The sequence below is a fragment of the Balaenoptera ricei genome, chromosome 21, assembly GCF_028023285.1.
Source record: "Balaenoptera ricei isolate mBalRic1 chromosome 21, mBalRic1.hap2, whole genome shotgun sequence".
In the NCBI taxonomy this organism is placed as follows: Eukaryota; Metazoa; Chordata; class Mammalia; order Artiodactyla; family Balaenopteridae; genus Balaenoptera; species Balaenoptera ricei.
In genome coordinates, this window is record NC_082659.1 from 10,873,483 (window position 1) to 10,886,906 (window position 13,424).

The 13,424-nt window shown below is 50.4% G+C and overlaps 2 long non-coding RNA genes across 18 annotated transcripts in view; both read left to right on the forward strand.

Annotated features, from left to right (window-relative positions):
• The first annotated feature begins 276 nt into the window (after nt 1-276).
• Nucleotides 277-5,215, forward strand: LOC132356583 (uncharacterized). The gene is made up of 3 exons (XR_009499919.1): nt 277-596; nt 2,275-2,370; nt 4,891-5,215. It is a non-coding gene; the product is annotated as an uncharacterized LOC132356583 (long non-coding RNA).
• Nucleotides 5,216-6,341: 1,126 nt separating this feature from the next.
• LOC132356670 (uncharacterized) overlaps nt 6,342-13,424 on the forward strand; it is a 51,035-nt gene continuing 43,952 nt past the window's right edge. For 16 of the 17 annotated variants that reach the window (XR_009499948.1, XR_009499953.1, XR_009499952.1 and 13 more), the window contains exons 1-3: nt 6,342-6,425; nt 6,922-7,041; nt 7,906-12,955. This is a non-coding gene — a long non-coding RNA (uncharacterized LOC132356670). The remainder of the gene's footprint in view (nt 6,426-6,921; nt 7,042-7,905; nt 12,956-13,424) is intronic. The other variant, XR_009499964.1, reaches the window with a different exon arrangement.

The window sequence follows — 13,424 nt, forward strand, 5'->3', positions numbered from 1 at the left end:
GGTGTGTGGAGCTGGGCATCGTGGCACCAAGCCCTCAACTGCGGGATGTGATGCTAATTCCATGTGGATGGTAGCACACCCAGCTGGTGTCGGAGGATTGGTTGGCGTGCGGAAAAACCCACACGCTTGGTGTCAGAAGTGTTGTGAGTAGAAGTTCTTTCTCTTGCTATCACTCTGCTGAAATATCTGGCTGAGGACCCGGTTGGTCCCTGGCTGCTGCCCCCGGGCAGCGAGCGGGCAGCTCTGTCTCTGTGCCAAGCTCTGCACCCTGAGGCCTGGCTGCTCAAAGCTGCCTTCTCCCTTAGCTGACACGGTACCTTCCTGGTTAAGGTGTTTTCAGACCCGCCCGTTTCTCTGCCTACACTCTCTCCCGCCCTACAGTAAGCTTTCAAGACCAGAGGCTGGGCTGTGTCATGTGTCTCTGTTTTCCCTTTTTAAGTTTCATCCTCCTGACGGCCAGCGTCTGCACAGCGGCCAGAGGATGCACAAAGCAGATCGGACGCAGTCACGCCGAATCTCAGAGACCTGGGATGGTTCCCTCCCGACCTCCAGCAGAATCAAGTCCCAACCTCTACTTTACAGAAATGTAAGCTCAGGTGAGCACACAGATGCAAAAGCAGGTGGAAGGTGCCTTGTGCCTCTGCCTTGCTCTTTACCTGCAGGCTGCAGAGATCAAGGGCAGCTTGGAGTATATAATTGCAGCTGACCCTTGAACGGGTTTGAACTACAAGGGTCTGCTTATATGCGAATTTTTTTTTCTATAAGCGTAGTACCTGTATTTTCATTTTACAGATCTTTAAATTGACTAAGTTTGGGGAAAGTTTGTGTTTGATTAGAGATCACAATATGTGGAATCAAAAGAACTAGGGGTTGAGTCCTGATCCCATCCAGACTGTTTCAGCTTCCTGCCCTTGGCTGAGTCATGGACCATTTCCTTTGTTTTTGAGGCAGAGATAGCAGTACCCATGTTTTCGATGGCTTGGGGGTCAGTGCTCCCACCCCCCCATTGTTCAAGGGTCAGCTGCATTGGTTTCTGCCTTTCCCACTAGACCGTGTTAGCAGATCACACTACAGTTTAATTCTTGTAGTTATTCGAAAGATTAACTCATGAGGCAGCTCCTGGAATGATAAAGTGGAGAATTCTGACAACACCAAGTGTCGGCAAGGCTGTGGGATGACTGGAATTCTTGTATGTTGGTGATGGGGGCACAGATAGGACATTGTATTGGGAACACTGCCTGCAGTCTCATAAATTAAGTGTATAAGTGCCATCTGACCCAGCAACTCCACTAGGTATTTATCCCAACTACATAAAAAGACTTGTACAAGGAATGTTCTTGGCAGCTTTATTCAAAACAGCCCCTATGGAGACAACCCATCAATAAATAGGTGACTAGATAAACAAATCCTTTTACATCCATACAATGGAATGCTACTCGGTAATCAAAAAAAACAATATTGATAAATCTGCAAAGGTTAACTGAGTGAAAGAAGTCAGACACGTAGAACTGTCTATTCCCAGGTACATGAAGTTCTGGAACAGGCAAAATAATCTACAGTGAAGTCTAGGGCAAGAGGGGGGATGGCTTGGGAGGAGCCCCCCCAGGGTACTTGGGGCGATGGAGATGTTGGCTGGGGTGCCGGTAATATAGGTGTATGCATTTTTCTAAACTCATCTCACTGTATATTTAAAATGGGTCCATTGACTTTATAGTATGTAAATTGTACTTCAAGGGAGTTCATTTTTTTTAAATAAATTTATTTATTTTATTTATTTATTTTTGGCTGCGTTGGGTCTTCATTGCTGTGCACGGGCTTTATCTAGTTGCGGTGAGCGGGGGCTACTCTTTGTTGCGGTGCGTGGGCTTCTCATTGTGGTGGCTTTGCTTGTTGCGGAGCACAGGCTCTAGGCGTGCGGGCTTCAGTAGTTGTGGCTCGTGGGCTCAGTAGCTGTGGCTCGCGAGCTCAGTAGTTGTGGCGCACGGGCTTAGTTGCTCCAAGGCATGTGGGATCTTCCCGGACCAGGGCTCAAACCCGTGTCCCCTGCATTGGCAGGCAGATTCTCAACCCCTGCACCACCAGGGAAGCTCCGAGTTCATTTTTTTTAAGTGAGTCAGATATCAAGGTAAAGAAGAGGCAGAATTTGAAGTGAGTTTTTTTTAAAGAGACTATTCTTCATAAGATTTTTTTTTTTGATGTGGACCATTTTTAAAGTCTTTATTGAATTTGTTACAGTATTGCTTCTGTTTTATGTTTTGGTTTTTTGGCCTCAAGGCATGTGGGATCTTAGCTCCCTGACCAGGGATCGAACCGGTACCCCTGCATTGGAAGGCGAAGTCTTAACCACTGGACTGCCAGGGAATCCCTGAAGTGAGTTTTAATGTGATAAAGAAACACTGTGAATGTTAGAGTTCATCATCCCTGCGGCCTCCTTTCAGACTCTCAAGGCTCTCCCTCCTTCCTCTCTAATTAAACTTACTTCTTTGGGGGCAGCAACATTTGATATAAAATTTAAATAATTTCATGTTCAATTCTATTATTTTTCTCTTTGGTTTACTTATGCGGATAGAAACACTGTGTTTTATATTATAGTTCCAGATGGATGGTATTGTAGCTTTGTTAGGTTTTGTGTGCTTGCCTGGGTATAAAGCATCAATCAGAGCAATACTGTCACAGATAATAACTTCAACTAATGATCAGGATAAGTTCTGTGTCACAAGCCACCTTCAGCTTAGGGACACTGGGTCTACCAGACACTCCCCCATAAGGTGCCAATTTTACTGGCAAGCCCTTAGTACCAATAGATTCAGTTTTCTTATTACATCCCGAATCAGACATTTTAATTAGCTTTTATCACTTTTTACCTTTTTTGATTTTCACCTAATTATCCCCAAATTTAAATCTGACTGAATTATTTAACAAGCAGACAACAAAGAAGCTATTCTCAAATACAAAGAGCCCCACCCTTTCTGGTTCTTGGCCCCTGCTGGGTCAGATCCAGCCAAGATTTGAAAGCATTTGAGAAAAAGCTATGACTCAGTGTATGCTCACAGTATTGTTGTTTTCCTATTTCCTTCCCAAATGAAACTTAGACAAGACCACCATGTTGCCGAAGATGAAAAAAATCAACAAACTAATTTGAGGGGGAAAATGATACCATTTTCTGAAATCTCCTAAGCATTTCCTTTTCTGAAAACAGACATGGGAATCTTAATTGAAAATGATAAGCTAGTTAAACATTACTCATAAGAAGCAACACCCTGGGGTAATAAAACGTGCATTTGGCTGAAAATAGAAAGATGTATGTCTTCACCTTAGCCATGCTTCAACTAGTTGGATGACTGGATAAAGTGTTTAATTTCTCAGCCCTGTGAGTTGGGATGGATGATCTCACACTTCCCCCCGGTTATACAATGGGGAATAGATAGCCTCTTTTTCTGATAAGGGGTTAATACCCAAAATATATATAAAGGACTCATACAACTCAGTAGCCAAAAAAACCAAACAGACAATCTAATTAAAAATGGGCAGAGGAACTGAATAGACATTTTTCAAAAGAAGACATACAAATGGCCAACAGGCATATGAAAAGATGTTCAACATCACTAATCATCAGGGAAATACAAATCAAAACCACAATGAGACATCACCTCACACCAGTTAGAATGGCTATTATCAAAACGACAAGAAATGTGTTGGTGAGGATGTGGAGAAAAGGGAACCCTTGTGCACTGTTGGTGGGAAAGTAAATTTGTTCAGCCACTATGGAAAATAATATGGAGAGTCCTAAAAAAATTAAAAATAGAACTACCATATGGTCCAGTAATCCCACTTCTGGGTATTTATCCAAACGAAACAGAACTGCTATCTGGAAAAGATATCTGCACCCCCATGTTCACCACAGCATTATTTATAATAGCCAAGACATAGAAACAACCCAAGTGTCCATCAACATATTACTGGATGAAGAAGGTGTAGTGTGTGCATATATATATATATATACATATATATATGTGTGTGCATATATATATATATATATATACATATATATATATGTATACATATGTGTATACAGAGATTGTATTGACAGTTGCCAGAGATGAGGGTGGGGAATGGGCGAAATGGGTGAAGAGGGTCAAAAGCTACCAACTTGCAGTTATAAGATAAGTTCTGGGGATGTAATGTACAGCATGGTGACTAAAGTTAACAATATTGTATAGTTGAAAGTTGCTAGGAGAGTAGATCTTAAAAGATCACAAGAAAAACATTGTGTAACCATATAAGGGGATGGATGTTAACTAGAATTACTGTGATGATTATTTCACAATATACACATATATCAAATCATTATGTTGTACACCTGAAACTAATACAATGCTATATGTCAAATATATCTTTTTTAAAAAATTGGAAAAAAACAATAAAAGTCAAGCCCGAACTTCCTTGTAAATGTAATGAAGCCTTTAATGACACAGGGGAAGTAAAAAGAGTGGTGGTGGCTGTGCTCTTATCCCTTGTATCACTATTTATTACTTGTGCTTGTGTTTATTGCTTGTATCACTATATATTACTTGTATCACTATTTATTACTTACACTATTTATTGCTTGTATCACTATTTACTGCTTGTATAACTATTTATTACTTATACTATTTATTGCTTGTATCACTTTATTACATATACTATTTATTACTTGTATCCCTATTTATTGCTTGTATCACTATTACTTATACTACTATTTATTGCTTGTATCACTATTACTTGTATCACTATTTATGGCTTGTATCACTATTTATGGCTTGTATCACTATTTATTACTTGTATCACTATTTATTGCTTGTACTGCTGTTACTTGCATCCAGCGGATGCTGAGGGATTCTGTGTTGCCAGGCACCGCAGGAAAGCAGGGCGGATTCCTACTTCATCTCCGCTGAAACTGGCCCCCAGTCTGCTCGCTTCTCCCTCCATGAAGCCCCAGTTCTAGAAGGTGGTCCAGCCCTTCTCCTTAAACCCACACTGATAGATTCTGCCCCCTGAACGAGGTTCATCACTGCCCTTCTCCTACCGGTCCACAAAGTGGAAGTACAGGGCTTGGTGAGTGGAGCTCTTGGATTTCAGCTGCCACAAGTCCCTCATGCAGTCAACAACCTGCACGTCCATACAGGCCACACCTGTGCCCTCAGAGCTCCCATCTAACTCGGGGCTTAAGACTTGTCTCCGTTGTAGCCCCCGCCGCCTAGCGGTTTCTTCTTTCTCTGAACCCCTATAGGTCAGGTTGTTTGCTTATGTGATGCTCTAAAACACATTTTTAACTTGGGTTGTATGATTTTTAAGGCCACTTCCGTTCCTGAGGTTCTGATCCTCGGAAGGGCTGGCTGTCAGTCTAAAATAAAATATGAGATTAAGTTGAGATATTTGCTTTCCTATATTAAGTCATTCAACACTCGTCAGAGGCATTGCCCCGGGTTTCAGCGGGCATGAGACACTCTGTGTCCCCACCCAGACCCTGTTATTAGTCGGGCCAGGTTTCAACCTCGGACACTGACCGTGAGCCATTGAACGTCTCCTGGCGGCTCTATTCCTGTGATCAATCTCATTTTTAAAACCCCCTTATAAGTCAAGGATCACAGCCACATCCCTCGTTTGAGGCTCAAACTGAAACCGTGGGTAATGAGTCAGTGCATTGCACCTGCCGTCACTAATCAAGGTCATTTTAAGACTTCATATCCTCCAAGCGGCAGGGAGCCTAAACAGTAAGCTGTTTGCCTGAGCTGTTTTCCAGCAGCTTGGAGGCTCAGCTGCCTCGAGCTTAGGCTGAGCCGGTTGAGACTGGAGAGGAGTACTGACCCCTCAACTGGGCCCGCCCAAGTACTGGAGACCTGGTGACCTTGGGGAGGCCTGGCGCCTAGTTACGCCTGCGCAGAAGGACCCTTACGCACCTTCTCCTCACCCCTTTCCCTGCGCCCTCCCCGCACTGCCTACGCCCCCCACGTGCCACATGCCTCAGCCCGCCCCCCTCCCCCGTGCCCCACGCTGCCCCCGCCTCAGCCCGCTTCCCATGTGCCCCACACCACCTGCCTCAGCCCGCCCCCCACGTGCCCCACACCGCCCCCCCGCCTCAGCCCGCCCCCCACGTGCCCCCCCACGTCGCCCACGTCCCCCACGCCGCCCCCGCCCCTGCCTCAGCCCGCCCCCCACGTCACCCCCACGCCCCCTGCCTCAGCCCGCCCCCCACGTGCCCCACGCCCCTCCCCCCCGCCTCAGCCCGCCCCCCACGTACCCCACGCCGCCCCCGCCTCAGCCCGCCCACCACGTGCCCCACGCTGCCCAGGCCCCACCCCTTCCAGCCGCTTCATTCCTGACCCGGCAAAGCCTGGCCTTTGTTGAGGGGGGCTTGAGGCGCTCTCTCTTCTCTTGGTTTGGCTGTGAGTAAACCTCTCCTTGCTTCTAAACTTGTTTGGTGTGCGTTGAGCAAAACGAACTTGGTTTGGTAACAGATTTGGAAGCCGGTCGGGAGGGAGTCCGGAGGAACCTTGGCCCGAGGGTCGTGGCCCCTTTTGGGTACCGGGAGCCGGTGGCCGAGCCTGAGCCTCGGGTCCCTTGGCTCCAGGGCCGTCCCCCAGTTCCCCACCGGGCACCCCGACCTTCTGTGCTTGTTTCGTTTTGTGCCAGAAAAACGGTTTTGGGGTTTGGATAGGGAGACGTCTTCTGGGTGAGTGATCTCGTTAAAGAAACACACCTGTGTCTCGATCGTTGGATGGTCCTGACCCGATGGTGGCTGGAGGCCCGGCTGGCGGGCGTTTGGGGGACAATAGGAAAGGTCGCGGCTGCCGAGGTACCGGGGTTGGAGGCTGGGGCTCTGGTTTCTGGTCTCATGTGTTCATGTCTGTCTGTGTCTCATTGTCTTGTTTTTAATCGCAGGGACCAGGTTCAGGAGAAAAGGGAACAAAGGAGAATGCAACAGGCTATTCTGCTGGCGGCCGGCTGAACCCAGGGAAGAGCCGGACCAAACGGAGGCCCCCATGAGGGACTTGGCAAAAGGTAGGAGGCCTCAAGCGCCCCCCCTTGAATGCAGAGCCTGATAGTGGGACCCCCCCCCAAATGTGGATATTGCGGGCAGGAGGGACGCTGGAAGAGTGCCCCATCCTGAGACTTTTGAAGGTAAGCAGGTGGCAGCTCAGGTGCCCCAGGTAACTGCTGATGCCAGTGACCAAGAATGATCGCTCCGAGTCTGTCACTGTCTTCCATACGGGTGACGTGGCAGTGGGAAGTCAAGGGTGGGGCTTATCAACACAGGAGGTGGGGGGAACTCGGTTTTAAATATCCGGCTTTCTAAACTTTGTCTTGAGACTGCTAGTAACAGGGGTGTGCGGAGAGCCCTTGAGAAAACCTTTTCTCCGGCTGGGGAAGAACCACTGATAGTTTTCCGTACGTGCCTGATGGCCTCACTCCCCTTCTGGGATGAGATTGACTTAATTAAATACCAGGGTTGCCTTTGCACCTGGACGCTGAGTGGATATTAAAGCACCACCAGAGCAGGCCTGCACGCTGCAGGCTCTATCACTCTAACCTCAAAAACAGTGATTCCCGGGGCGATACCACGGAGGGTGAGTCTGGGGGATGGGCGGATGGGGGGTGCTGGGAAGAGCGGAGGTGGCCACACCTGTGCGGGTCAGGCTCTGTAGGGGGGCAGACACGCCGAACTTAATGCAGTATCCATTAAAGTAGCCAGCAAAGCGTCGGGTGAAGTCCTCACAGCCTTCCTGCATTATGACCCAATATTCTCCTGGTCACTTGGTGATTGGTCCACAGGTGAATGTGTGTACATGATTGAAGAGCAATTAACAAGTTGTAGGAATTCATCCCTAGCCCCTAACCATCCTCTGCTAATGACTTTGTCCACAGACTCTTGTTGGGTTACCATCTTGAACTTGAAGGAGGCCTTTTTTGCACACTCTTGAGTTTTGAATCCCAAGAGTTGTCTGCTTTCGAATGGGAAGGTCGAGATAAAGGAGTTAAACTCCAGTACTGCTGGACGGTGCTTCCTCAGGGAGTTAAAAATTCTCACACTACTTGGAGAAGTCCTGGCGAGACCTGAGGGACCTTGAACTAAACGGGGGAGCCCTGATTACCAGTGAGACAAAGGACTCCTGAGACCAAGGTATGGGTTTGACTTCGACCTTCTTGGCTGAACGAGGCTGTAAGGTGTCCAAGAAAAAGGTAGATTCTCAGCCCTTTGTTAAATATTCTGGGGTTTTGAACTCAAGGACAGAGAGCTGCTCCCTGCTGGGAGGGAAGCTCTAGCCAGGACTGCAGTTGCCACCAGGAGGCAACTGTGGGATTCCTGGGAGCGACTGGGCGCTGCTACACCTGGACCCCCAAGTTTGGACTCGTAGCAAAACCCTTTTAATGAAGCTTTTAAAGGCAGTTACACAGAAACCCTAGACTGAAATCTTGGAGGATAAACATCCAGGAGACCGGCTTCATTCCTGCTGGACGGGACCTTGTGAGAAATGCGATGGGAAACGGAAACCACGCTGCAGAAGGAAGACCGCGACCGAGATCATCCAAACCTTGTCTGGTTTCAGACCCCGACACTGACTTCTTTCAGGGGCAGGTGAACCCCGACAGATCTTCAGCTGCTTTTCAGAAGCTGCGAGAAAGAAATCAAGGTGAGTGGGTTTGCTGCAGTGGTGGCTTTGGTCACATCAGACGCTTCAGAAGGCAACTTAAATAACTTGTTATAAGAAGGATCTGTTCTCGTGGTAGTCCTTTGTTTCTAACTTCCTAGGTTTGGAAGGACTTTGGTTGCACTGGTAACTTATCAGGCTGATCACCTGACCCCTGTCTTTCCCTGGATCTCTAAAAATCCTAAATGTTAACCATGGCTGGCATTCTCTGTGCTCCTGAGGGGTATGTCTTTGCAGTTTCAGTTATCAGTCTTGGTCCCGTGGCTGCCTTGGCAGCTGGTGCCTGGGTGGTATTTATTTATTGGGTCAATGTTAACATGACCCAATGTTAACAAGAAAGTATACTCAAATGAGTGCTTGATAGTTTGACTTCTCAAGCGCTTGTTGGATCTCTGCCCCTTAGCAGCAGGGAGTAGCCAGAGGCATCCTCACCCCTCTCCCTGGAGGTTGAGGAACAACGAGAAGATGGCGGTGCTGAACCTTGAACCCGTGGGTTAGACGCACTCCACCTGCCATCCCTAACGAAGGTTGTGAAGACTTGCGTGGCCTCCAGGCAGCCTAATCAGTAGGTGTTTGTCGGAGTTGTTCTCCAGGAGCTTGGAGTCAGCTGTGTCGAGTTAGGGCTCAGCCAGTTGAGATGGGGTAGGACCACCGACCCCTCAGCTGGGCCTGCGCCTGCACTGGAGACCTTGTGAACGTGCAGAGGCCTGGAGCCTAGTTACGCCTGCGCAGAAGGACGATTACACACCTTTTGCCCATCACGGCAGCCCTATTCGCTGTCCCATTAGTACCCCAGCCCCTTGCCTTCTGGGAGGCAGATCGGAGATTTGTCCCCCAGCCTCCTTGCCGCAGACCTCGGCAGCTCAGCGTCTTGGCTGGCCCTGCACCAGGCAGAACGAACCTGGTTCAGTAACCGTGACACGAATTCACTTGTGACATGTCACCTAGGAGGGTGCTCGAATGCACCATCTCCAGAAAGCCCCTGACGGGAAACCTGGTCCAGCTGGGCTCAGCACCCTCAGACGCCGGGCCTTCCCAGTTGGTCTGAAAACGCAAGTAACTCGTTACCAGAAATAGCTAGTCTTTCAGTTGTTTAGTTCTCAGAACTCGGAGGCAGCTCCTTCCTCCCAGGCCCGGAGTCCTCCCTTCCCTCCTGGCTAGAGTACTTCCTGAGTGGAGGACGAAGGCTGGAGGAGCCCAGGGCTCCGGATCTGGTGGGTGTAGACCCCCCCACACCGCCGCCAGGACAGACACCAGCTGGTCCCGTGGACCGGTCCAGCATCTCAGCTCCCAGGGAGGCGAGCCTGACCCGGAGCGAGGAGGTGACTGCCCGAGGTAAACGTCTAGCTTTCGGTGGAGAGGACTAGTACACGGCTCTCCTAACGACGAACCCTTCACGGCAGATGAAGCTGGCGGGGGAGGCTGACGCAGGGCAGGCGGAGCTGTGGGCTGGAGGGAGGCCGTCCCGGGGGACGGAGGTCACCTGCTGAGGGAACCTCATCTGCGCTCGGCCCGCTGAGGGACCTGAGGCTTCTTCCCATCCGCAGCCCCTCACCCTCGACACAGGCTGGGTCATGTCTGTCTGCCCCTGGCAGCACAGATACTCCTACCCGGCTGTTCTCAGGTGAGCCGAGGGGTGGGGCTGTGGAGCCTGCAACTCGGGGGCCGTGAGGACCAGGCTCAGCTCACAGATGGAGGAGCAAGCCGGAGGGAGGGGCCAGCTGCCCGTGGCCGCAAGGCCAGTCGTCGCCGCTGAGATCCAGGCCCGGGGCGCCGGGCTCTGTCCCCACGCGCCGTCCTGTGCTGCGGGCTGAGCGGGTGTGCCCTTGGTGCAGCGGACGGAGTGCGGGTCTCAGCCTGGGGCTTCAACACGGTAAGACGATGTTTGTGGATTTCATCAGCAGCTGTGACACAGGATTTTCTTTCTCTGATTGTACAGGTTTTTAAAAATTAATTAATTTTTGGACATGTTGGGTCTTCGTTGCTGTGCGCAGGCTTTCTCTGGTTGTGGCGAGTGGGGTCTACTCTTCTTTGTGGTGCACGGGCTTCTTACTGCGGTGGCTTCTCATTGCGGAGCACAGGCTCTAGGCGTGCTGGCTTCAGTAGTTGTGGCACGCAGGTTCAGTAGTTGTGGCTCACAGGCTCCAGAGCCCAGGCTCAGTAGTTGTGGCGCACGGGCTTAGTTGCTCTGTGGCATGTGGGATCTTCCCGGACCAGGGCTTGCACCCATGTTCCCTGCACCGCCAGGTGGATTCTTAAGCACTGCGCCCCTAGAGAAGTCTCTGATGGTACAGTTTTAAACGTAATGTAATAGAAACCACAGGTGTATGTATTTCAGTGTTTTCTGAGCTGTGAGGAAGTGGGGTCACTTCACAAGGCATAGGTCGCCTGTGCTGCCACTTCAAAATGAAGATGCGACAGGCAGGATCCCCTCCGGGGGGGGGGGGGGATCAGGATAAGACACTCAGACTCTACGCAGGGAACCGTGTTGTCACGTCCTGGCTGATCCCGGGGCGTTGTTGCGTGACCACCGGGCCAGAGCTGGAAAGGGGGTCTCACCCCAGCAAAGCCTCCGTCGGGGGAAACTGCTCACCTTTAAAAGTAAGAAGCGGACCCCGTGCCGTCAGAGCACCGAGTTCTCTGGAATTTCCTGGGCAGCAGGGGAGGAAGGTGGCCCAGGCTTCTGGGGTCTGGAGGGCTGGCCCAGGTCTGGCCTGTGCAGCCCCTCCCGCTCCACCCAAGGGGCCGACCTGCAGGACGGAGCCCTGAGGAACCAGGTACGAGGCAAACCCAGGGTCAGTAACGCTTTTCCAAGAGATGGCAGGCTCTGAACGTGAAGGACAAGGGCCGAGTCCCCCGACCACTGTGGGAAATGCCGTCATTTGCAGGGCTGAGGGAGAGGGCAATGGGCAGCTGTGCCTCCTGCACGTGAGACCCCCGCCTGGTCCTGCACTGAGGGTAGGTGCTCCTTGAGCGGGACCCTGGGTGACTCTCCTGGCACTGGGTCAGTTAACACATCTCTCCCGGGTAGCTGCCGCTCACGATTCTGCTGTTCCCCACGGGCTCCGGCGACCACTGCTATGTGCTCTGCAGATGCTGTGTTTCTTACAGATCCAAGGTCTGTGGCAATCCTGCGTTGAGCAAATCTGGTGCCGATTCTCCAACTGCATTTGCTCATTTTGTCATGCTTTAGTTATTCTTAGAGTGTTTCAGACTTTCATCATTTGATGTGTGACAGTGATTTTACTGATTCTGACTTGGAAAACTCAGGTGCTGGTTAGTGTTTTTTAACGATGAAGTGTTAAGGTGTGTAGGCTGTTCAGATGTAAGTCTGTATACATAACAGATTGAAACATAGCGTAAGCAAGCTTTATATGCACCGGAACACCTACCAAGTCGTGTGATTCGTGTTGTTGTGATCAGTTTCCGGTGATGGAGAGATCTTGGGTTCATGTCTGAGGTCTGCCTGTCACACGCCCCAGGGGAGCCTGTGGAGCTCTGGGAACAGGACTGGGGCTCCAGGAACACTGCGCCCCCCTGCACCCTGTAGAAGGGACAGCCTGGACCAGTGTGACAGAAGTGCCACGTGGTCTGGAGCAGAGGAGGGTCACAGTCACTCCCGGACCAAACTGGTTGGGCTCCTCTGAGCAGTTCCCAACTAGGCCCTGACCCTTCAGGCTTCAGCGTCTGTATTTTCATTGTCCATTTTAGCAAGATTCCTGTTGTGTCAGTTTAGCCAGAGCTCCCCAGGCTCAACTTCTGACCACCATCAACATCTGACTGGATTCCTCATCCCCCGTCCTCCCCTAATGAGGTCTGACCCTTTGGTCTGCTCTCTGCATGAATCCTGTACGTCGGTTTAGCGCTATGATCTGAATGTGTGTCCCCCAAACTCCTGTGGAATCCTAATGCCTGAAGTGATGGTGTTGGCCTTTGGGAGGTGATGATGTCATGAGGGTGGAGCCCCTGTGAATGGGATTAGTGCCCTGATAAGAGACCCCTGAGAGCCCCCAGCCCTTCTGCCACGTGAAGACACAGGGAGAAGATGCCGTCTGTGAACCAGGAAGAAGCCTCACCAGACGTTGAATCTGCCGGCACCTTGATCCTGGACGTCCAGTCTCTAGGCTGTGAGGACTCGACTCGTGCTTAAGCCCCAAGTCCAGCCCTGTTAGAGCAGCTCAGACAGACACCTCCACCCCTGCTGTTTCCTCTGACTTCCCGTTGGTGGCACCACCTGCTCCTGGCTGTCACCCCCACAGTGGGAGGTGAGTCCGACTTGTCCCTGTGTACAACCCCAGGGCAGGAATGAATCCCTCTCGCCTGGATCTTCTACCGTCTTGACAAGTGTTGGGTGGGACAGCGACGGGACCTAAGGATGGAGGGGTGGCTGCCGTGCGTTCTGTCAGGCAGTGTCCTCACGTGTTTGGTCTCAGGACTGGACAACTCCCGACTTTACAGAGGAGAGCGTGGAGCTGGGATTTGGTGGGCTGTGTCGATAGTTGTCTCAGTTTTCATTTATGGTAATCACTAAAATATAGTAAGCCCATTATATACTAACGTAAAACATTTCTTGTTTTATGAGAACTGCTTTCCAAAAACAACCCTCTGCTGAAAAGAGGAAATTATACATTTTTGTTATCTTATTCTCGACTGACAGAAGCGAGAAGCGTTAACACCCGTTTCTGCATTTGTTGGTCGTAACGGTACCAGTGCCTGGAACCCTGGCCCGTAACT